The following is a 24284-nucleotide window of genomic DNA, read 5'->3' as shown; positions in this document are numbered from 1 at the left end:
TTGATAGCAATTTGAACTGTCATTTTCACTGTTTCCTATGTTTGTGTGTCAGTCACACAACAACCAGGGAGGGTTTTCTTTTTTTAAATAGAAAATGTGATTACAAAACCATAAAATTGGTACCAGATTCAGAAGATGGAAGACTACTTGAAACTCACTTGCTGAGACTGCCTAGGCTGCGTGTTGACTACATGTCCTGAGAATTACACAAAGCCTAATATTCAGAAAGAAATATGGTCTTCACCCACGAGACAAAAACAAGAAGAAATAAACTCAATGTCATATAGTACACATGACACTCAAGGGAAAAAAAATCCTTGGGTAATAGGTCATAAGAAACAATAGCATTACACCTGGGCTGAACTGGATGCCGATGAGAACAAAGGAAATACTTCTCTCATAAGCTCCTCATAATTTCTCAACTTTAACTGCTGTAGTTTCCACAACAATGAGCTGCTTCTTTACTAACCCATTATAGCTATCTGGCTTCAATTATACACATCCTACATAACCCAGAGAACAATGTTTCCTACATTATATTTATTAAGTACATGAGGGAGATGCTAACGTAACCTATGCCAATCTGACCCTTTAATAACAAAGTGTTTTAAATACGGAAGATAAGTAGTTGACAAGAAAAATATTCTGCTCTGGTATTAAATTATCCTCCAAACAGGCAGCTTGACCAAGCCAGATTTATTCTCCTTGTCATCCATTTTGCTACCTTTTGTCATTTTTAAGTACATCAGCTTGTGCTTCATAAATGGCTGCAAACAAGTGTGCCAGCGTCCTTGTTTAAAGGGTTTTCACCACTTACTCTTTACACAGGCAGAAAATCTGCTCACACTCTTTATTTCTCCCATATATTTTGAGTGGACTCAGTGGCAGGAAAGGTGTCAGACAGACAGCCCAAGAGACTGTAATCTGGAATCTTTACTGGTTATTTCTGCTTGGCAGCAAAGATCCCTCTAAGGCATAAGTGTGTGTCTACTGCTGGCAACATGCCGCCTTCTTTCACTGAGATATGGACTTCCTTTATCTACTCAGTCTGTTATGACAATCTTGACGACTGCCAGCCAGGAGACCACATGCTGTCACTCTATAAATTAGAAAAGGCATTATGTACACAGCCAGCTGTGTCATAAATCCCTAGGTTAGGAAGAGGAGAGGTGCAAACATCACACCACGTCTGTGGCATCATATGGATGGTTCATTCTGTGCCTCTTATTACAGATAATATATGCTGGGGAGATTCTGAATGCATGTCCTGGAACTGTTTCAGTGATCTCTCCAGTTAGGACAAAATGCACATCTTCAGACATCTTTAAAATATCTAGGTTACCAAATCTCTTTCTATCTCAGCATCTATTTCTTTAGCATCAAACTTGTCTACGTTTACAAAATGTACTTCCAAGTACAGACAAGCCATAGGCATGCTCTAGGTAAAGCAGATCTGCATGCTAACACCCTGAGCGTTTCTGCTCTGCATTTTTCCTGTTATAGAATGCTTTTCTTGAACGACATAGTCTACAACTTCAACGTATTTTATTGATTCAAAAATTAAAGTATATGACATCAGTATCTTTTGCGGCAAAGTAACAAAAAATAATAAGGCCTAGGGAACACTACAGTTGAGCTGATCCAACTATACGGCTTTGGGGGGCAAAAAATCCAGACATCTGAGTAGCATAGCTAAGCCAACCCATTCCCTCATGCAGATAGCATAGGTCAACACTTCTGTCAACTAGCTACCACCTGCAGGGGGAAATGGCTTTCTCATACCAACAAAAGAACCCCTTCTGTTGACATATAGATAGCATGGGTGAGGGGCACCATAGGATGGAGGAGGCTGTGTATCTCCAAACAGCCAAGTGGTCCCCTGCCTGGGGACTGGGCTGAGCTGCCCAGCTGGTGCTCTTGGACTACGCCACATGCACTCCTGGCGTGCCAGAGCCAAGGCTGTGACACCCACCCTCCCTGCACCCTGGGACTGGGGGTGCTAGCCTTGGGCAGTGGTCACAGGCCACAGAGGTAGGGAGGGGAACGGTATGGCTTCTGGGGCAGGAGGGGCGCAGTAGGGGCAGGCTTGGGGGCTAGTCTCCTTCAGCCAGCTGTTAACACACTGCCCAGGATAGGTAGTATCTATCTACTCTGAAGTGCTACAGTGAAGCAGCTGCACTGCTGCAATGTTTCAAGTGAAGACAAGTCCTGAGTGATCAAATGAAAAAGCAGCTGGGAGTAAACAGCCTTCCAAGTATGTGAGAGACACTGAATCCTACAGTGTGAACTTGTTCGAATGTCCCTAAAGATTTTATCTCCTCATCAGTACCCGTCTCTCTTTCCCTTTATCTACAACACACTATATTCACTCCCTGAAAGAGACAGCTGACTGCTATTCTGCCTCCACAACAAGCCACTAGAAATGCAAGTATAAGGTGCAAGTCCCATCCTGCATCAAGAAGGTTCAACTCTGCAACGTTCTCTTCCAGGCAACCAGTGGCACTATTGAACTGAAGTTTAACACATTAACATTTTATTAACAAGAACCCAGAGGGGCAAAGGTTAACGACCAGAGGTGTTTTTAGTGTATACAGTAGAACTTCAAAGTCATGGACACCTTGAGAATGGAGTTTTCCCCTGTAACCCTAAAGGTCACTCATTACAGGTTCCAGATTCAGCAGCTGACATACCAGGCCAAGATTCAGCAGCAACTGAGCAACCAAGTTAGACACGGCATGCCTTGGCTGTGTGTATGTGAAAACAACTGTCCTCCTCCCACCCTGGAGATGGGGGTAAAAACATGTCTCTCTCCTGCCCAGGAAAAAAAGGGTAAAAACAGCACATCCCCCTCCTGGTTGAGGTGAAGGGGTTAAAGCTGTGCAGATCGTAATGCTGCTCCTGCTCTTCTAGCTCAGCTCCAGCTATCTTTGGTTGGCAACTCCAGCGTCCTGCTGTAAACAGTTACCCCAAGAGTTTGGGTGGAAATGCAATAGGGACAGACAACCCAAATGTGCCTACCTTAAAGAAGCAAGATGAGCATTTGAGCAGCCACCCAGGAGAGAACCAAGGGCCACCCAGCTCTTTAGCAGAGCGCCCACAACACCGCTACACTAGGCAGAATGTGTTTCTATTGGTGGTGCATCCACACGTGCCCTGATGCACATAATAAAGGTTTATTCCATAGATGAACCAAAAAAAAGAGAGAGAACATTGGTTGAGAACCGCACAGGGCTCAGACTCCAAACTCACAGATAAGAGGCATCTGATGAAGGCTGGCGCAGTGCTGCCTCTCATAATCAGGGGAGGGGCTATAGTTGTGAGGCATGAACAGTGCCGCTCTCCAGGTCTTAGGCAATATTCTCTAGCTCTAACCTGCTGGGTGCACATATGCCTATGTGGAATACACAGCTGCATGTACTTGAAGAATTATCTATTCCAAATACTGATCTCCATGGAAATTGGCTTACCACATCAATGATTTCAAAGCAGCATATGGCACAGAGCTCTTAGATCACAGCAAGATTGCTCCCATCTAGGGTGACGTTTCCACAAATGGCAGGACACGAATAATTTCTTGTGAGAGAATATTCCAAAATTTAACCGATTTCACTTTCACTGTTGCGAATTTTTCCCAATATTATATTTAGGCTAACCTGACCTTTCCTTAATTACACCCAAGCACCTCTCAAAATATCATTATAACCATACTTAAAACACAAATGGGGAGGGGGGGGAAGAGCCACATGTTATGTTAACCCTTTTGAAGTTTCTCAGCTCAGCTTAATTACAACCTTTACCCAAAATTGTATTTCAGTGTTTTTGAGACAGCCTTCATCCTTGGCTCTTCCTAATCAAGCTGTCTCTCTGGCCTTTGGACACCAAGCGCATGGTCTGAGAGGGCTACGGCAGTCGGAAATCTGGTCACCATTCATAGTCACCAGTTAAATATGCGGCGTTTATCTAGAACCAACAGAAATAAGTCGACTTATCTATTTTGCTAAAACATTTATTTAAGATATTTAAGAACAGGTTAGATAGACGTCTATAAGGGATGGTTTAGACAGTACTTGGTCCTGCCATTGGGGCAGGGGGCTGGACTCGATGGCCTCTTGAGGTCCCTTCCAGTCCTAGCATTCTATGATTCTATGATTTTTGGAACATACTTTATGGTAACACTCTTGACTGATGCAATACAATTCTTGTACGACAATTTTGTAAGGCCTTAATGCTAAATATGGTCTTTTAACGGAAGAGAGAGAGTTGGTCAGAAGTACGGGAAGATTAGAAAAAGGAGGAGAGTTTCTAAATAAAGGCTTTTGCTGATAGTTGGAAGATGGAGGAAAGACCTACTGATAAATCTACAACAGGGATTCCCAACCTATGGGTTGCCATTAGATTTTCTAAGTGCCGTCAGATGGGCACCTCCAAGCCACACGTTGCTCTTTAACGGGGCCATTTGCAACTCCCACCACTGTTGCCACTCACTCCTCTGGCTCCCAGTCCCTGCCTGCCGTGCTGAAATGGAACTCAACTGAACTGGTTTAATGGTTGTCGGGGGGGGGGGGGGGGGGGGAGTACATGGGCGGGAGGGGGAGGTCACCAGGAGGAGGCAGTGGCGGCCCAGCGAAGGAGCAGCAGGAGACAGCAGCGGCACTTGTGTAAGGTAGTTGTGGGGTGTTTTGGGGCTGCGAGGGGTTTAAGCCTGGGTGTGCGGGAGTGGTTGGGGCTGCGAGGGGTTTAAGCCTGGGGGTGGTTTGAGGCTGTGAGGTTTTAAGCCTGTGGGCAGAGGGGGTGGTTTGGGGCTGTGAAGGGTTTAAGCTTGTGGATGGGTGATGATTTGGGGCTATGAGGGGTTTAAGCCTGGGGGTGGGGTGGGGTGGAAAACAAGATCTATTTTAAAAAAAAAAATCCCTGGGGAGAACACCCTCCCCCCAGCTTTGAATTGTCTTGGGTCACAAAGTTTTACTGAATTGTCAAAATGGGTCGCCCTCTTGAAAAGGTTGGGAACCACTGATCTACAACTATCGAGATCATTGAAGAGTGATCATTAGCAACAGTAAGAAGCTCATTAAAATGGAGAATACTGTAAAGACCTATCTATTTTAATACCCCTTTTTACACCATTAGAAATACAACAGTTTACATAAATCTTGCTAGTTCAATCTCTTACACATTATCTGCTGAAAGGCAAATTAAATTCCAGAGTGGAATAATCCTAAATTTTACTTATTCCCATTATGGTATCACTTTAGAGGGTGCACAGACAAAGTATTAGGCAGGCCTTGCTCCCAAGAGTTACAAAGAAGGTAGTAATCCTATTTTACAAACTGGGAACAGACCCCAGAGAGATGACATGACTTTCTCCACATCACATAGGAAGTCTGACAGAGCTGCACACTGAACACAGGTCTGCTAAGTCCCAGTCAAGCGGCTGTACCACAACCTCTCACACGTCCTTTTCCCATCCAAACTAAAAAAATGCCTCTGTCTAACACACTTTGACCTCTAAACAATATTGGCCACTAAAACTAGATTAAACATAGCAAAAAAACATTTGAGACTAAAGCATGAAAATTAGTGTGGTCTCCCTGAGCAGCAATCTCAAACAGGTTTGACTTGAAGCAGGTCTCTCTCAACATTCTGTTAATAAGCTTCTATTGGATTCTAGCACAGACTGAGCAATCATATGCAGTACAGTATTGCCAAGACATGATCATCGTATTAAAATGTGTAATCTCACTAGTGACAACACACTTGTGTGCTGTTTTACTATTTCATCCATTATTCATCCCAGAATTCTATATGCACATAAAAAAGACGTTGCTGTGAACAGGGAGGATGGAAAAAATTCATTCCTGCGGTATGTAACTCCACTAATGCAAAGGAAGTTACACAAAAGATGAATTTGGTCCTGTTTTAAGAGAATCAACTGGACTATACAATACTGAAATTTGAAGACAGATATAAAATCATCTGCCTGTCTTAGTGCACAGGCAGTTTTGTCTTCTGTTACCTTCTTATCAGGTTACAGCTCTATTACTCCAAATTCAGTTCCATTATTCCAAAACTTGGCCGCCATGGTAGGTTTACAAGGTTTTGTCAATTACAGGAAAATTTCACAGGATTTTGTCAATTATAGAAAGAGTTTCTTAAAAGGTTACCAAGGTTGGCAATGTGAAACACTATCTGAATATCCTGGTCATCTTTGGCTCCATACAAGATATACGCAAAAATATTTAAACTTCCATATAATCCAGAACTACCTTTCCTTTGTACACATCAAGGATGGACAAACATTACTAATGGTAGATCACCTCTTGACATCTAAATATACAATGCCTGCCACAATTATTTACATTGTAATTGTACCTATAGCCCCGTAAATACCTGGGCAAGGTCTCACTGTGCCTGGTAGTGTATTCCTATCATGATGAAGTTCAAACCTCAACTATAACCTCTAGGTGCTGCTGTTTCTCCCCATCCACAAGGCTTGTTCCCTGTCAAAGGAGGATGTTAGGCTAGTTCAATGGTTCTCAAACGTCTTCTCTCACATCCCTTTTACCTGTGATACAATGTGTCCATCTTTTGCCATTCCCCCAAGCAAAGTTGCTGTGTAGCCGTGCCACAGGCACAGCTGTGACTGGGGCCAGACTAGAGTTGGGTGATGCTCCCTTCCGAACCCCTCATGGGGGCTGCCCCAGGCCCCTCCAGACATTCGTCTGTACTTGCCTAGCAGAGGGTGCCCCACAGTTTAGGGACCATTTGCTTAGTTTGACCCGATTTGTTCCTGACAAACCCATGTTGATTGTTACTTATCTTCTAGGTGCTTACAAACTGTTGGGTTATTTGTTTCCATTTCTTTCCAAGCACCAAAGTTAAACTGACTGAAATATAATTCAATTGTGTTGACCTTATCCCTCTTTTTTACGTGTTACATTTGTCCTTCTTCAGTCCTCTGCACTCTTCTGTCCTCCATGAGTTTGCAAAAATCATAGAATGCTAGGAATGGAAGGGACCTTGAGAGGTCATCATGTCCAGGCCCCCTGCCCTCATGGCAGGAACAAGTACTGTCTAACCCATCCCTGATAGACATCTATCTAACCTGTTCTTAAATATCTCCAGAGATGGAGATTCCACAACCTCCCTAGGCAATTTATTCCAGTGTTTGACCACCCTGACAGTTAGGAACTTTTTCCTAATGTCCAACCAAAACCTCCCCTGCTGCAGTTTAAGCCCATTGCTTCTTGTTCTATCCTCAGAGGCCAAGAAGAACAAGTTCTCTCTCTCCTCCTTAGGACATCCTTTTAGATACCTGAAAACCACTATCATGTCCCCCCTTAATCTTCTTTTTTCCAAACTAAACAAGCCCAATTCTTTCAGCTTTTCTTCATAAATCATGTTCTCTAGAACTTTGATCATTCTTGTTGCTTTTTTCTGGACCCTTTCCAATTTCTCCACATCTTTCTTGAAACGCGGCGCCCAGAACTAGACACAATACTCCAACTGGGGCCTAACCAGCACAGAGTAGAACAGAAGAATGACTTCTTGTGTCTTGTTCACAATAAACGTGTTAATGCACCCCAGAATCATGTTTGCTTTTTTTTTTGCAACAGCATCACACTGTTGACTGATATTTAACTTGTGGTCCGCTATAACCCCTAGATCCCTTTCTGCCATACTCTTTCGTAGACAGTCACTTCCCATTCTGTATGTGTGAAACTGATTGTTCCTTCCTACGTGGAGCACTTTGAACTTCATCCCCTTTACTTCAGACCATTTCTCTAGTTTGTCCATATCATTTTGAATTATGACCCTATCCTCCAAAGCAGTTGCAACCCCTCCTAGCTTGGTATCATCTGCAAACTTAATAAGCATACTGTCTGTACCAATATCTAAATCGTTTATGAAGATATTGAATAGAACCAGTCCTAATACAGACCCCTGCGGAACCCCACTTGTTATACCTTTCCAGCAGGATTGAGAACCATTAATAACTACTCTCTGGCTGTGTCTATACTAGCCCAAAACTTCAAAATGGCTATGCAAATGGCCATTTCGAAGTTTACTAATGAAGGGCTGAAATACATATTCAGCACCTCATTAGCATGTGGGCGGCTGCGGCACTTCGAAATTGACAGGACTCGCCGCCGTGTGGCTAGTCCAGACAGGGCTCCTTTTCGAAAGAACCCCAGCAACTTCAAAATCCCCTTATTCCTATCTGCTGTTAGAAGTTTTGGGCTAGTGTAGACACAGCGTCTGAGTATGGTTATCAGATAACCAAAATAACCATAAATGCAACAGAGATCTCTTCAGCTGGTTCCTTAAGTATTCTAAGACACCAACTTGAAGACATCTTACTTGTCCAAGAGCATGTCTACACCTACAGCACTGCTGTAGCACACTGTGAGGACAGGATAGAGCTCTCTCCTGGGCATAAAAAGCCATCCTCATGAGCAGCATAAGCTATGTTGGTGGGAGAACCTTTGCCATCAACATGGTGTGTAGCACACTAGCACTTACATTAGTGTCACTTAAGGGGGTGAAATATTCACACTCCGAGCAACACAAGATTTGCCAATGTAGGTGGTAGAGGAGATGCGGCCTCAGTGTAAACACTACCTTTGCCAGGTGGTTCTTCCATCAGTAAAAGTAAGGCACCTCCCAGAGAGAGCAAAGCGAGGTTGACAGAAGGATGTGTTCATTCATTTGCCATTGTCTGCTTGAGGATTTAGGTAAGCTCACTTATGGACACAGTCATGGATTTTTCATACTCCTGAGCAATGCAGTTGGGCTGACCTAGTTTTTTAGTACAGGCAAAACCTAAATTTAACTTGTTCTTTCCCTATTTTAGCCTCTGACCCTATGCCACTTACACTAACGTTTGTTATATTAGTTATCTAATCACTGTTAATCTTTTTGGTGAAAATGAACAAAAACTGGGTAATTAATTTGAAGCTCTCTGGTCCAGCACACTTGGGAACTCACCAGCCCTGAACCAGGGAATATGCTGCAACTGGGGATGTCAATGCTGGGCCTTCAGTTGCCACTTGCTGCAGAGCTCTGCTCCAGCTGCAGCAGAAGGGATGGAATTGAGGGAGGGAAGATAGAAGCAGGGGCTCTCTGAGGAAGAGGCGCGGCAGCTGTGGAGCAAAGAAAGTGGGGCTCTACCTCTGCAGCTATCCTGCCTCTTCCCCCAAGATCCTGTAACTGCTCCCTCCTCCTCCTGAGCTTAAACACAAGTAAGTTATCTGTGGTGTACCAAAACATCTGAGAGGGTGAGGGAGGATTTGCCGAGCATGGGGCCCCTGGGTTCCTCCCCCCATGAGTGCTCCAGAGCTAGAGCATCCCAGAGGCTGGACCATGGATGTGGGAAGTCTGGACTGCAGTGTGTCAACCTGCATTAAAATAATGCATGACTGGGCTGTGGAACTCATTGCCAAAGGGAATTGTTGAGGCCAAGAATTCGTGAGATCCATATAAATATTCAGTTCGCCTTTGGACAACAAGCATACCTTTAGTTAAAAGAGTTCATGGTAACACGAGGCATCAGAAAGAATATGAAATTTCATGCTTCACGGATTAAACCAATTTGACAATTAGGGAGGGAATTTAATGGGTACAGATTACCCAGTATCTGCCTACTGCATGGTTTCCTCCACCGTATACTGAACATATGGTGATAAGCACTATCAAACAATACACAACATAAACATGGCCATACTGAGTCAGACCAAAGGCCCGCCTAGCCCAGCATCCTGTCTTCCAACAGTGGCCAATACCAGGTGCTTCAGAGGGAATGAACAGAAAAGCTAATCATCAAGTGATCCACACCCTGTGGACACTGGAGTAAATGAATCACAGGTGTGATCCACTTTGGGAACTGCTGTTTTCCTAACAAACATGGATAACAAAGAAAGCTATTTTAATACAGCAATTATCAAATAACTGGTTTTTCTCTCATTAATGAGAAAAAATCTTTTGTCACTTAACAGGATGACTAATTGCTTAATCCATTCTGTTGGGGTGATTTTCAGCCTAAAACACAGTCAATTACAATTGTTAATGTGGCAGTTGAAAGTCACAAATTGCTTGCGGCTTAATTCTCTTCATGTCTCACATGACAATCAGAAAAGAGCCAGAAACGCCCTGGATATGTTCATTTAAGTAATTTTACATTTTAAATTATAAGTTAATCTGTTTTGTGCTATAATAAAATGTACATTAATTGTAATTGGGCTTCAGTCAAATTAAATTAATGGTAAAATTCAGTGCCATATAGAATCACTGTATTCACAGGCAAAACAAAAAGCAGTCAAGTAGCACTTTAAAGACTAGCAAAATGGTTTATTAGGTGAGCTTTTGTGGGACAGACCCACTTCTTCAGACCATAGCCAGACCAGAACAGACTCAATATTTAAGGCACAGAGAACCGAAAGCAGTAAGCAAGGAGGACAAATCAGAAACAGATAATCAAGGTGAGCAAAATCAGACAGTGGAGGGGAAGGTCAAGAATTAGATTGAGCCAAGTATGCAGACAAGCCCCTATAGTGACTCAAAGTTCCCATCACGATTTAAACCATGTGTTAATGTGCCGAATTTGAATATAAAAGCCATCTCGGCTGTTTCCCTTTCCAAAACAGTGTGACAATTCCTTTTCAGTAACACACATACCTTTCGGTCATTGATAGAATGCCCCATTCCATTAAAATGTTGACTAACTGGTTTGTGGATCTGGAGTGTTTTGACGTCTGTTTTGTGCCCATTGACCCTTTGTCTAAGGGAGTTAGAAGTCTGTCCAATATACAAAGCATCTAGGCATTGTTGGCACATGATGGCATATATGATGTTAGCAGAGGAGCATGAGAAAGTGCCCGTGATTCTGTGAGTAACCTGGTTAGGTCCAGTGATAGTATTTCCAGAGAAGGTATGTGGACAAAGCTGGCAGCAGGCTTTGTTGCAGGGAAAGGTTCCAGGACTGGTATTCCCGGGCTATAGACTGTGGCTGTTAGTGAGGATCCTCATGAGGTTGGGAGGTTGTCTGTAGGAGAGAACAGGCATGTCACCCAGGGCCTTCTGGAGTGTGGCATCCTGATTAAGGATAGGTTGTAGGTCTTTAATAATTCGTTGCAGTGGTCTGAGTTGGGGGCTGTAGGTGATGACCAGTGGTGTTCTGTTCTTGGCTTTTTTGGGCCGATCTTGGGGTAGCTGGTCTCTGGGTATTCGCCTGGCCCTGTCGATTTGTTTTTTTACTTCTCCTGGTGGGTAATTCAGGTTTATGAATATTTGGTAAAGTTCTTGTAGTTTTTGGTCTCTGTCAGTTGGATCAGAGCAAATGCGATTGTACCTAAGAGCTTGACTGTAAACAATGGATCTAGTCACGTGTGCAGGATGGAAACCAGAAGGGTGTAGATAAGTATAGCGATCAGTAGGTTTTCAGTACAGTGTGGTACTGATCAGGCCATCCTTGATTAGTACTGTAGTGTCCAGGAAATGTATCTCTTGCATGTTGTAATCGAGGCATAAGTTGATGGTGGGGTGTAGATTGTTAAAGTCTCTGTGGAATTCCTCTAGAGCCTCTGTACCACGGGTCCAAATCCTAAAGATGTCATCTATGTATCTTAAGTAGAGGAGTGGTAATAGGGGATGAGAGCTGAGGAATCGTTGTTCCAGGTCAGCCATAAATATATTAGCATATTGTGGGGCCATGCAGGTGCCCATAGCAGTTCCACTAATCTGGAGGTATTCACAGGATGATTGTTTAACTGAGAAGTGGTCATATATAGACAAGACCTTTAAATAGGTTCTCCTGAATTTAAAACAAAATGCAGGTACAGATATGAACAATTCCCTTTTCCTAAGGGCACTTCCTCGGCAAGATATGTGCTCTTTGTATGACTCAAGGCATATAAGTTTGAAAAAAATCTTCAACAGAAATTTTCATACATAACACTTATAAAAAAAAGCTACAAAGGGAATATCCATTACTCTAATCCACAATTTGATTTATAAATGAGTTCCTGATGGATGTGAGGGGCAATTTTTCCTCAGAGGGGACCCTGTTCGCAACAAATCAAAATTCTAAGGAACATTTTAATTAGTTGAACACACAGAAAACTGAAGGGAATTTTCAGCAGACTTCCACCACATACTTGAGAACATCCACATGTTAAATAGAGAACTCTCAGTATGATCAATCTTTTGTTTCAAACCTACAATCACCTGTAAATGGAGGTTAAAATGAAAGTGCTGCCTCAACTCCAATTGGCTGCTGTAACACTAGCATCTGCAGAATACTCTCTAAATGGATTTAGCAACATTTCTCTATGATGTGTCTGTGAATGGTAAGATGACATTTTTGTGAGATTTGTGTACTGATCTCCTCAGACTTTACATTGATCTTTCTATGTTTTTATGCATTTGAAAAGGATCATGCTGGATAAAGGATGTCATGTGAAGAAATGTCTGAGGAAGCTAACAACTTGTTTATTTCTCCCTTCAACTCCAGCACGCAGACAGGAATTATACTAGCACACTCTGAAATGGTTTGTACAGCACTTTAGTCTCTAAATAAATAAATAAATAAATACAGACTAAAGTGCTGTACATTTTTTTAAACATTGTTCCATATATATATGGAAGTGGAACTTATTTTAATCCATTTGAGAAGAACTGTAATAAGTTTTGGATATATTTAAACACATTAAAACAAGTTCCACTGCAACTGTACACCATTTACAATTATACATTAAGAGGGAGAGTTATCAACAATTTAAAAGTAAACATAAAAGCAAAACTTCTGTGGTTATCCCACTACCAATCATTATAAACTGAGTACATTCAAAGTTAAGGTTATACTTGAAAGAAATTCAAAGATGCTAATATAAAAGTGTAAGAAATGCACAGTTAAGACACCCAAACAACCTTAACTCCACCCTGTAATAATGTCATGCATAATTAAAGAAGCATTTTAGTGTCTATGAAACTGATTTTTAAATAATTTATTTTCATATTTTTCCCCTCACAGCAGCATTTCATGAACAAATTAAGATTGCCTGGGTGCACTCACTGTCAAAACTTGTCAGCAAATTTCAAGCAAGAACAATTAAAAACAAAAAAAAACCCACATTACTCACAAGAAGAATTAAACTGTTTCTCCGGTCAGTATCAACAGGACTGTAATGAACTACATGTCTTTCAAAATAAAGCTCTGACAGGGAAGACAAATCTCTATAGTGCTGATGTTATCACAAGACCCCCACTGTGAGAGTATTCACTGAAACATTTACTGGCTCAAAGCCTTGCCTTGTTTAGTATTTAGCTTCATACTTCCTGAACTGCCACTGTCACTCTGATCAAGGAAGAGCTGATTTTAAACTTCCTGGATAATAATGGTACAGCAACTGACTAGAATCTCTAACAGACAGTTACAACTGCCATCTGTTTTAGAACTAGAAGTACATATAGCCTTCCTCAGAATCAGTCATCTATTCAGACCCCTTTAAAGTCACAGTTAACATCTGTAGAATCAATTACTAAAACATACAAAAAAGATTTCCCTCTTCATTTATGTTAACTTGCTACTGGAGTTGTCTTTCTTGGGAAGATACAGCCATTTGCATACCAAGCCCACTTCCTCAACCTTCCTTTCCCATCTCAAGCTCTTCTAACTGCCTGGGGCAGCACAGGCACCAGATTATTACTAGAAGCAGACGGATGTCCCAGTGCTCTTTACACCTTTGGCTCTTGGAAAAAGTTCCATTTCCCCCACCATTTTAATTACATATAAACAACACGTTTTAAAGAATGCATCAGTGTCATCTCATTTAAGCAAAATCATGTTTCCATCATCCAGAAATGGAGGAATCATTTTAAATGTAGGGAAAGGGAAGCCAATTGTCATGCATTTGAAATATTTCATACTGTAGTTGTGCAAAGCCCTGTATGTGGGAATATCAGATATAACCCTGGGGTAACCATAGTAGGATATTAGCATGATGAATGTCCCATGGTCACAGAGCCATTCAGATTTAACCCAATTACCTGTCAAACAAATGGCACATTACTGAGACCTTGAGTGTGAGTTTCATTCACTGGGCTCTCCAGAGGCTGAAAAAGATTTGTTTAGTGAAATAAAGACTGCATAAAGCAAACCAGATATGTAAATTTCTCATCTCTAAACATGACAGATCTCAGTGTTTTGATCTAAAACAATACAGTTGATTTGGTAGTCTGCTGCCAAACCCTGCCCAACACTATCATTAGAGGAGAGGTTTTGTCTGGACTGTCATGAATCATTCATTTGCCATGTATTTCTTATTCACACAAAACCACTTTTAAATCACTGTTCAAACTGTTTCACTGACTACCAAGCTCTTCAAATGGCTGCTAGAAATTCAGAGCCAGAAGAGGCTCTACATGTTGTCAGAAGCAAGCAAACACTTCTTGCAGAACACAGGATTGAGGAAGATACAAACATCAGAAGAACATTACCTAAAATTGATGACTGACAGCTTAAAACAGCAGTTTGACCTTTCCAGATACACCACAACATCTAAAGAGAGTAAGGTCTTGGCTCGGCTCAACCTCCCATTTGTTATGAACACTGAGCAATAGTTTAGGCTCCTCAAGATCTCACAACCGGTTTTGAAGCAGTTCAGACTGGGTTCAGGTGCATCCAGTTGATCGCTACGTACATAATGACCTATGATATATGGAAGGTATAGAATAAAAATGGAATTCTGTAATCTGAACAATTTACAGTTATAACAAGAGAAGAGAAGGAGACAAGATGTAGTAGGGGCATACATACTTGTCAGATGTCTGAACTATTAGTATTAGTTTTTATGCTTGTGCCTAGGAACGATCTGTCCAAAGTAGTATCTTCTAAGATATTACTGGAGTTTTTATTGCACTCTTCTAGAACCTGATTTCCACCATCTAAGATTACCAGCAAATCAACCATGTGGGCAGCAGAGACAGCTGGCAAATCTGAGTTGAAGACAACGTTTGACACACACACGATTTAATCGGGCCACATTTCAACTGAACATGCTATGTGCATCAAACTCTTTCAAATGCATATTCCAAAATCATTTTGTCTTTATAATCAAAGCTGGTCTCCATTTACCATGTATAGTCCAGGATCCTGCCTATGCTTTATTTTCAGCACTGAGAACACCATTCTGTACATCACAGAATCCTATGCGATAAAGGACAGGAATGCAAAACATATTTTACTGAAGGATCAACAGAATGCAAGTTAAAGATCTGAGAAGCGGCAAATGTTAAAGTAGTAGAAAATTGAAGTCTTTACAATGTTAGATGCAGTTTTAGTTAATAAAGTAACTTATAAATTCCTTGGGGGCAGGCGACTAAATTTTCCTCCATGTTGATACTGCCAGGCACAAGTTTGCTATTCAGAAGAAAAAAAATCCAGATACTATGGTACTAAACAGCTATTAAGTCATAAATTTTAGATTATTTTTTATCTAAAACAACTCTCTGCTCCTTACATTATAATTACATTAATGCTGTTATAGGTATCCCTTGTAGTATCTGAACCATGGCACTCTCAACCAGAGAAGGAAAAGTAGTTATAGACTCCAAGAGAATTGAAGATTTAGTGTGTTTATAAATCTCTCTCCTTCTTACTACAGTACAAAATACAGGCTCCCAAAGGAATAAAAAAGTGGAGAGGGCTGACATTTTGGTAGTGGTATAAATGTGCATGTTATTTTATAAAGAGACTGTACCCCTGAAGAGCTCACAAGTTTAACCTCGGTACAGAATAAAGCTAAAGTGTCACATGACTATAACCAGAAGAGATACAGTGCTGAAGTTATAAAAATCTTATTCCCTACACAGGTATCACCACAAATGTACAAATTGTAAAGCTACACTTTACAACCTACAAATGAGGAAAGGTAATGAGAATTGAGCTTTAGCAATTAGAAATACCACACTAATGCATGTCATCACTGCTTGGCTAAATATGACTCAATTTTCTAATGCTGAAACCTACCTGTAAATCAAATCCTAGAGGACGAGATGTAACGAGCTGGCTCTCAAAGTGGAGACTACCTTTAGGACATCAGAGTCACAGATCCACAGTATCATTCCTATGGCCCCAGCTCTTAGAGGAACCCCTTCAGTATAGCGAACAGCCCAGGGAATTTCCTGTTTCTTTTAGGATAGGCCACATGGCCTTTGTCTCCTGAGACGGAACCGCTGCAATTTCAGCACTTCTGCTTCACACCCTGAGCTTTGTTCAGTAGGCCCATCTGAGCAGACTCCTTGGTGAGAGTTGTACACTCCTCAGGGAGCAATGCACCTCACCAAGCATTTGCACTGACGTTGTCAAAACAGTGAGGTTTATTAGTCAACTGGTGGTAGGCAACATAGGAAGTCCTTAGGTTAGCATAAAGAGGTGAAGGTTAAGGCACAGACCATTCTGGTTAGCCCAGAGCCCTTACACCAGTTGAAGCAAAACCCTCATGTCATGCTCCATCTCCTTATCAGATCCAAGGTGAGGGTCCAGGACTCCCTCTAGCAGCCAACTCTTCTCCCCCTGCATCAAACCTTTCTCAGTTCTTTTTCCTTGAGCAGAGAGATTTTGCTCAGCTTTTCTGTTGAGAGATGGGGAAATCTCTCTTGGTCCTTGGTTGCTAGGCATCCATGTCCTGATGACTGCATCTGTCATTTTCTCAGATTCTTCACTGATATAGGGGCAGCCTCAGACAGCCCTTTTTAACAACCCATTCAGGCTCAGGGAGCTAGCTGACACTTCTATATCTCCCAGCCTGCCCTGGAAGCACACAGTCCTCCCTCTCCCCTTCCTGGAAACATGCCAAAGAAAAGAGAAACTGAGGTATACACAGGTGTCAAATATACCACAGAAAATTCCCACTTTGTTACAAGCAACAAAGTCATCAGGGCTAAGATAACATATACAAGCTCCAAAGGAATACACTAATACTCACTTTTGAAAGAGATTTGTCTAAGGTCTGCTTGTCATCAGATACATATGCGTCTCCCAGAATAATCAGGTTTGGGTGTTTCACTGAGAATTTGTTTTCTAAAGGTCTCTGGATACAATAGGAGGATGCCTTCTTTGAAGGCACCATCACAATTTAAAAGGTAACATTTAAAAGTGTTCTTATGCACAAAGCACTCTGCTCATTTATCCAGTCAGCCAAGCAAAAAGCATTGGGGGTCGCAACCATCCATACAAAATCACAAGTCAATTTTTATTTAGAGCTTTCAATTGCAGCTGAAGAGCTGCGGCTGACATGTGAACTTTGAATGACACACTCAAGCAGATCTAATGCAGCCAACGAATCCACAGCAGCAGGTTTTAATGCACTTCCTGAAAGAGTATTTACAGGTAATGGAGATATTCTTCATTTCTATCTCATCTCAGTTCTATAGCTGGAGGCAGTTCTCCCTTTACAGACAGGTAATGATGATGGATCTTTCATCCAAGGAGTTATGTTGAAGGTATGATGTTGCATTAACAAAGAACTCCTACTGCTATTTCATACCCCACAAGGCCCTCTTGTATTTAAAAACATCAAAGCTACTTAAGCAGAATTGCTGCTAAGACCTCTGGTTTGTTAAACACTGAGCTAACCACTGGGAAGTGAATGGTTTCAACACGTAACCACAGAATGCCATATGTTAAAACCACTTATACCACAAGGTGGAACTCCAGCCAATATCACCCTCATTCAAGAGGTTGAATGGCAAGGGAGTACCCGGAAGTGATTACTTTAGCCCACATAGTAAGCAATCTAAGTTTTACACTTCTTATTGCAGGTAAGAGAAGTTACTTCATCTAGGCCAGGTCCACACTAGACATTAAAAACTACTATAGAAATGCAATTCTAGCTACAGCAATCATGTAGCTATAATTGGCTTATCTACAATCAACTCACTTGGCTGTCCTTACAGAGGGAGGCCAACGGGAGAAATGCTCCCGTCAACCTCCCTTAGTATTCATGATGTTGAAGAGTTCTGGGGTTGACTACCGACCTCAGACAGTTCACTTCTGTGCATCTCCACTAGATGCACAAAATCAAACCCTGGAAGACTGACACTGAGCAGTGGGTTGATCTTCCACATAGTGAGGACACAACCTTAGCAAAATCTGATTGTCAGTTTTAGATCCAAGGTACACGAACTACTTTTCCTCAGAGACAAACATTCAGAGATTTATTTTAAGACATCAATATCAACCTGGCTAAAATTAAATATTAAAATGATCCACAGATGTTATCCAGTTTCACTCTCCCTTGCTATAAGGAATAAAAGGAATCTATATTCTGTTTGAACTTCCACAGCTAGTCACATTACTTCAATTATTAATGCTGCAAAGATGAACTGATGAGGAGTGAAGTTTGGACCAATAACATACACAGGACAAGACTAACTGTTGAATTACATTTAGTCTTTTGACTGGGAGAAACCAATGTAATGTAGTTTCATTAGATAAGCGGACACACCGTTAGACTGAGAAACAATACAGCTTATTCTTCCAGGACATCAGAGCAACTGCTTTACTTGTGTCGGTGGGTGGGTGGGCGTGAGGAGGAGGAGAGAGCGGTGAACGATCAGGTTGGCTTTGTTAAATAAACAATGTTAAAGCTGAGTTAATACAGGCAAAAAGTGGCCAAGTAAGCTGCCAAATATTAACAGAATTGAATCCTTGGCATTCCCACCTCCCTACATTCACAATTTTCTTCCCTTTTCGCTAACTTACTATTTTCCTCATTATAATTATTTTTATCTCTTCTATACAAATTAAGGCTGTTCTAGGAAAAGCCTCTTATACTTTAAGTTTAAGCCCATATAAGCAGTGATGAAAACATTATGAGCCCGCAAACAAAAAACTCCACAAAACTTTCAGTTACACCAGCCATACACCAACTTTCAGGCTTGGACTATATTGATGGAACACACGTATGCTGGTGGGGGTGGAGTGGGGAGGGTCAGGAAGGGCAGCAGAGGGCTTCAGACTGAAAAAACTGCCACACGTATTACCGAAAAGTTGATTTAATAGAGTTAGTTTTCTGAAATATCTTATTTTACAAAAGACCAAAAAATAAGAGAAACTCATCGGAATGAACAACTAATGTCCTTATAGGACAATGGTTAGCAGCCCTATAATTAAATATAAAAATTAAAAATTAAGTACAAACCCAAAACATAACATCAATATAGCAGCCGAAAGGATAGTTAGTGTTGTTCCTTTCTACAAAGATAGAAAGGACAATATTGTTCAAAAAAGAAACGTGTCAAAAAATTATGAAAAAGAAATGCAAAGCAAATTAGGTATGGAAAAATGTTTTTAAATTTTGCGTTATGAATTTGTTATTTTTACAGAAAACTACTTGAAAATAAAAAGCTACATTTACAGTTTGTTTTTTTTTAATGGGAAGAGTGTTTTTGCATCTTTTAATCACAAATCCACTTAATACTAGGAACAATGCTGGAGAGTTGGATCCTCATCAGGAGCAGCATCATGTGATTTCTCTGAAAATGACCTGTGCTGAAACAATCCCAACTGACTGACTGATTTGGTACAAGTTGCATAACTACAACTATAATATTTATAATGCATTCATAATAGTAATATACCTACAATTTAAATATTGTTCAAATATCTTAGTATTTTTGATTCACACAATTTTATATTTAGTATTTTAGAAGAATAAATATCGCTAGCATCAAAATTTTTTCATGGAACACCAGTGATTTATGTACTCAAATCCTTGCCAAAGAGGCCCAGAGAAATACTCTGAAGCAAACTAATCTTTTGAACAGTGTTTAGTGTTGTATCATGAAAGGTAAAACAAACTTTAGTAAAGGAAAACAAAAAAACAAAACAAAAAAAATTGCCAACCACCTTGATTTAAAGCATTAAGTAACCCCATTTAGGTTTCACTCTGGAGATTATCAGTGGTTGATCACTGACATTCCATTTCACATACAGAACAAAATCCCTTTTCTACACACTAGCTAGAGTTCTATTGTATGTACTGACTCTGCCTGTTCTGGAGCAGGTTAGACCGGCGCACACAGCTTATCTATCATAAAGTCTGTCAGCAATAAGAAAAAGGGCCCAGCACACCAACACACACAACCAACCAACCTGCACTTGTTCTGCCCAAAGGGTGCTCAGTCTCTAAGTGAACAATCAAACTAAGAAAAAGATTAATAATACACAGTGCTCTCAATTATTTGAGGGAGAATTCTGGATACTAACTGCAGGGTATTATTCATCCCACTAGGACAGAATGAGATACAGATGCACTAAAAAAACCTTGCCCCGATAGCTATTTATACAGTGCTGCCTGAACACATTATAGCTGAAGATTTAAAAGCAGGCACCTTCATCTAACAGAAGCAGCTCTGCACGCAAAATCATTCTCCTGGCTATTTGTAACTCGGGAAGGACCCATTGAAAACTAGTAGCAGTTCCGATGCATTATGAATTTTGAACAATACACTACAAGAAAAAAACATGGTTTCTAGCACTGAACGGTCAATATGATTAAATAAAGTCAAATTACAATTTTCTAAATAACCATTTTGCCCAAGTTCAAATTCTACTAGAGAAACAGCTTGAGGCAACACCACTGGACATTTGAGCTTAAGCTAGTCTAATTGCCGTGTGACAAAAGCTTCAGATCCTGCTGTGGAACAGTATTAGTAAAGCCACACCAGGTAATGTGACATCACAGGCTCTGTCTACACTAGAGCCATCTGTTGACAGAAGTCATGGTCAGAAGAGCTCTTCAGACAAAACTTCTGTTGACAGATCATGTCCACACAACAAAGCAGATTGCTTGGTCAATCTACTCTGTCGACAGAGGGCAGCCAGAACGCCCAGCTGCTTTCTCAAAAGAACAGGCCCTGGAACCCCATAACACAGAATTGCCTGGCTGTCAAGCCTTTCTGGGATACCCAGCCAGGCACACCCTTAAAATGCCCCCTACCTACCCACACTCCCTGCCCATGCTGAGACTTGCCTTCCTTGCTGAGGGACAGAACAGCTACTGCAGGGCTCTCGCACTTTGAGAGAATTTGTCCTTTCCAGACAGCCATGGTGCCATAACAGCCCCCAGGCTTGCACTGGGCCCACTCATAGCTGCTGCTCACCCTGATCATGGCTGTCCTCCACCTCCTCTGGGTGGATACACCTGCCACCAATATCAAGGAACACACCCCCTGGTGCCCCAGGGCACCACCTGTGCTCACCCCTACCCCCCCCCCAGCCCCGCGCGGGTGATCAGATGGGTCTGGAGGCACAGCACCAGTTCCAACTGGTGGGACTAGCTGGTCATGGGGTAGTGGGATGACCAGCAGTGGCATCAGAATTTCAGAATGAGAAAGGACACCTTCTGGTGCTCTGCATTTGGCTCACCCCCACCCTCTGCAGACTGGACACCTGGATGCAGCCCACCATCCCCTGAAGGAGCAGGTTACTGCTGTCATATGGAAACTTACCATCCCAGACAGCCACCACTCCAGTGGGAACCACTTTGACATAGGGAAGTCTACCACTGGGGCTGTCCTCATGATGATAAGGCATGCGTGGGCCACAGGCCCTGCACAGAGGGAGGGGAAGGTCCAGTCCAAGGGGGACCCTTAGAGGCAGGGTGAACCCCACCCCCCGGAAACTATGCCATCCCACCCTCACACGGACCTGCTCTCGGGGTGGCGGGTGCCTGGACAGCTCAGTAAGGAGGGAGATGGGAAGGGACAGGGGAGCCTGCCAGGCCCCAGGGACTCCCTCCCTCAGTCCTTGATGTGTGTGTTTGGTCTCCCTCCCCCTTACAGGTCATGACAGCCATCAACACGCTCCCACTCCAAATGGTCATCCATCTCACAGACCTGGGCACAGTTGTGGCAGGTTTCTGGGGCTCCCTGCACCTTCAGGACTAGCTGGAGTCAGGGAACACAGAGCTGTCATTAGTGTGGACAGGGGCTGCCCCAGCTCCCCGAGGCAACTGGCTGCTGCCATGAAGGATTTATCTGTTGTCAGAAGCCCCGCCACCCCAACTCCCGAGCGTTACACTGCCTGTCAGACTCTGTTGAGAAAGACCTTCTTCAAGGGGGAGAGGCAGGAAGCTGTTGATGGAAGTGTCATGTTCTGTCGATTACCTGTAGACAGAACGTATTTGTAGTGTGGACGCTCCATGAGTTTTGTCAACAAAACTCACTAGCGTAGATGTAGCCACAGAAATCTAAACCAGCAAAGGAAATACACACCTCAGTGTTTATATGAATGGAAATTTAATAGTCATGAGTTAGGGCACTGGGGTGGAGAGGATCACAAGAGAAAACGCTGCCACAGTGCACTACAGGACAGTGTATAAGTGATTCCACATGTCACACAGAACGTCTGAGTTGATTCCTAGGAAGGTGATGTGGACATTCTAATAGCTGTAACAAAATGTTTTGTAAGTCCATACTAGGATGGACATCATTACAGCTGGGTGTTGTAACATCAATGTCACAAAGTGCTACAGCCCTAATTGAAGCTGCTCACCTTTCCTCTCACCAAGGAAGTCAGATGTTCATTCAAAGCACTGAACTACCTATGGTTCAATCAGCAGCTATGACCAGTGTCCACTCTAAACTTTGCACTTGGGCAGCCGCCTAGGAGAGTTTCAGGTGGCAAAAGCTCATTAGCAGAGCTTCCGCAGCCAGTAGCATGTGTTTTTATTGCTGTTGCACATGCTTCAGTGCACATAAAATTTATTCTGCACGTAGATGGAAAAAAATTAGAGGGATCAGCTATGGCATGTATGTCCTTGTCAGCCAGTTTCCTTTGTGCTGGAATCTTAGAAGTGGATGTGTGTGTTAACTGGTGGTTACAGAATTCCTGACCTGCTGATGCTACAGCAAGTGGTGCTAATGGGATAGCTCACTTCAGCTATACCAATGAACCTGCTCCGACAGTGAGCGATTTGCACCGACAGAATGAAGGCCTAATATCTCATTAGTACACTGGAGAAAAAGGAGGTTTTTCTATTGTGAGAGACAGACTATTGTATTTTTGCAATATTAAAAATGTCTGCAGACAGGAGCCTAGGGGACTTTTTTTTTTAAACACGTCAGCCACCTCAGAGTACAAACCAATCTCTCACACAGAATGGCTGCAAATGGACTAATCAAAAGGCTCAGAGAAGAGGGCAAGTATAAATAAGAAGCAATCTATTCATAAGGAAGCACAGTACAATGACGACAGTAGCAAGATGCAGCTACCTATTGCTACATGCCAAAATTCCTGGAGGGAGGAATGATACAGTCCCTATTTTAAAAAAAGGGATCATTCAAAACTTCCTTCCCATTGACCAGTATAAGCAGAAATTACACTCAAAATGCTGCATAGAAAAATGGCCTTCTAGTATGCAGTTCTACCAGACTGCAACAGCCAGGCATTAGAGTTAATCTGAAAGTCCTAAATCCAAGAACAGGATTACTTCTGACAAAACGGAAGCTCAACAGGATTGTATTACAAAGCCGCTGGATGTTCTATGCCTGAAAATGCTACGTTTAGAATATTACATGTTATACTGCACAGAAATTATGTTATATGTATAAAAGAAAATTTATGTTTGGAAGCAACCAAAAGAGGTGTAAAATGTAAGTAAAAGAATCAGCATTCAGAATCTCTGGCACAATATTACGAAGTGAAACCACCATGCCACTTTGCATTTTATTCACTGTTAGGCTGCTAAAGCAAAGACAACATTAAGATAAAAACTCATCCCAGCAGTCACAGCCTTAAAAATATCTGCAAAGCAATAAACTATTTCTCTCTCTATTGTAAGCACTAATATGGCTAACAGAAAACCATGTTTACATTTTTTTAAACCAACAGTCTAATTGCTTAGGCTTAAAAAATGGGTAACCTCTGTATTAGTGTTCAGAACACCTCTGATGATTCTTGTGAATGTTAACTTCAGTTCTTTTTAAAAAAATATGGAGTATTTGTTTTGAATCCAAAGAACCCAAATACTTTTAATCAGTACTTGTGTGTCAGTTTCAACTGCAACATTCAGTCCCAAAAGGGGATACTCTACCTTCTATGCTTGCCAGAGCTCCCTTCAGGCAGGCCAATGAATAGTTAATCAGATGCTAGCTTTTACTCTGTACTGATGCTGGTTTAATCTGACAGAGTGACCCAGAAGGGAAAAACTCTGCACTCTATGACCAGTCCCCAAACCGTTGTCTCTTCTCTTGCCTTCCTCACTCAGACCACCTTTTGGTCTTCA

The 24284-nt window shown here is 41.9% G+C and overlaps 1 protein-coding gene across 2 annotated transcripts in view; it reads right to left on the bottom strand.

Moving 5' to 3' along the window:
- ARHGAP35 (Rho GTPase activating protein 35) overlaps positions 1-24284 on the bottom strand; it is a 122666-nt gene that overhangs the window by 33208 nt on the left and 65174 nt on the right. The window lies entirely within an intron of this gene.

Source organism: Carettochelys insculpta, chromosome 22 (assembly GCF_033958435.1).
Source record: "Carettochelys insculpta isolate YL-2023 chromosome 22, ASM3395843v1, whole genome shotgun sequence".
NCBI classification, from domain to species: Eukaryota; Metazoa; Chordata; order Testudines; family Carettochelyidae; genus Carettochelys; species Carettochelys insculpta.
The sequence above is the reverse complement of the archived record's forward strand: the minus strand, read 5'-3'. Positions and strand labels throughout refer to the sequence as shown.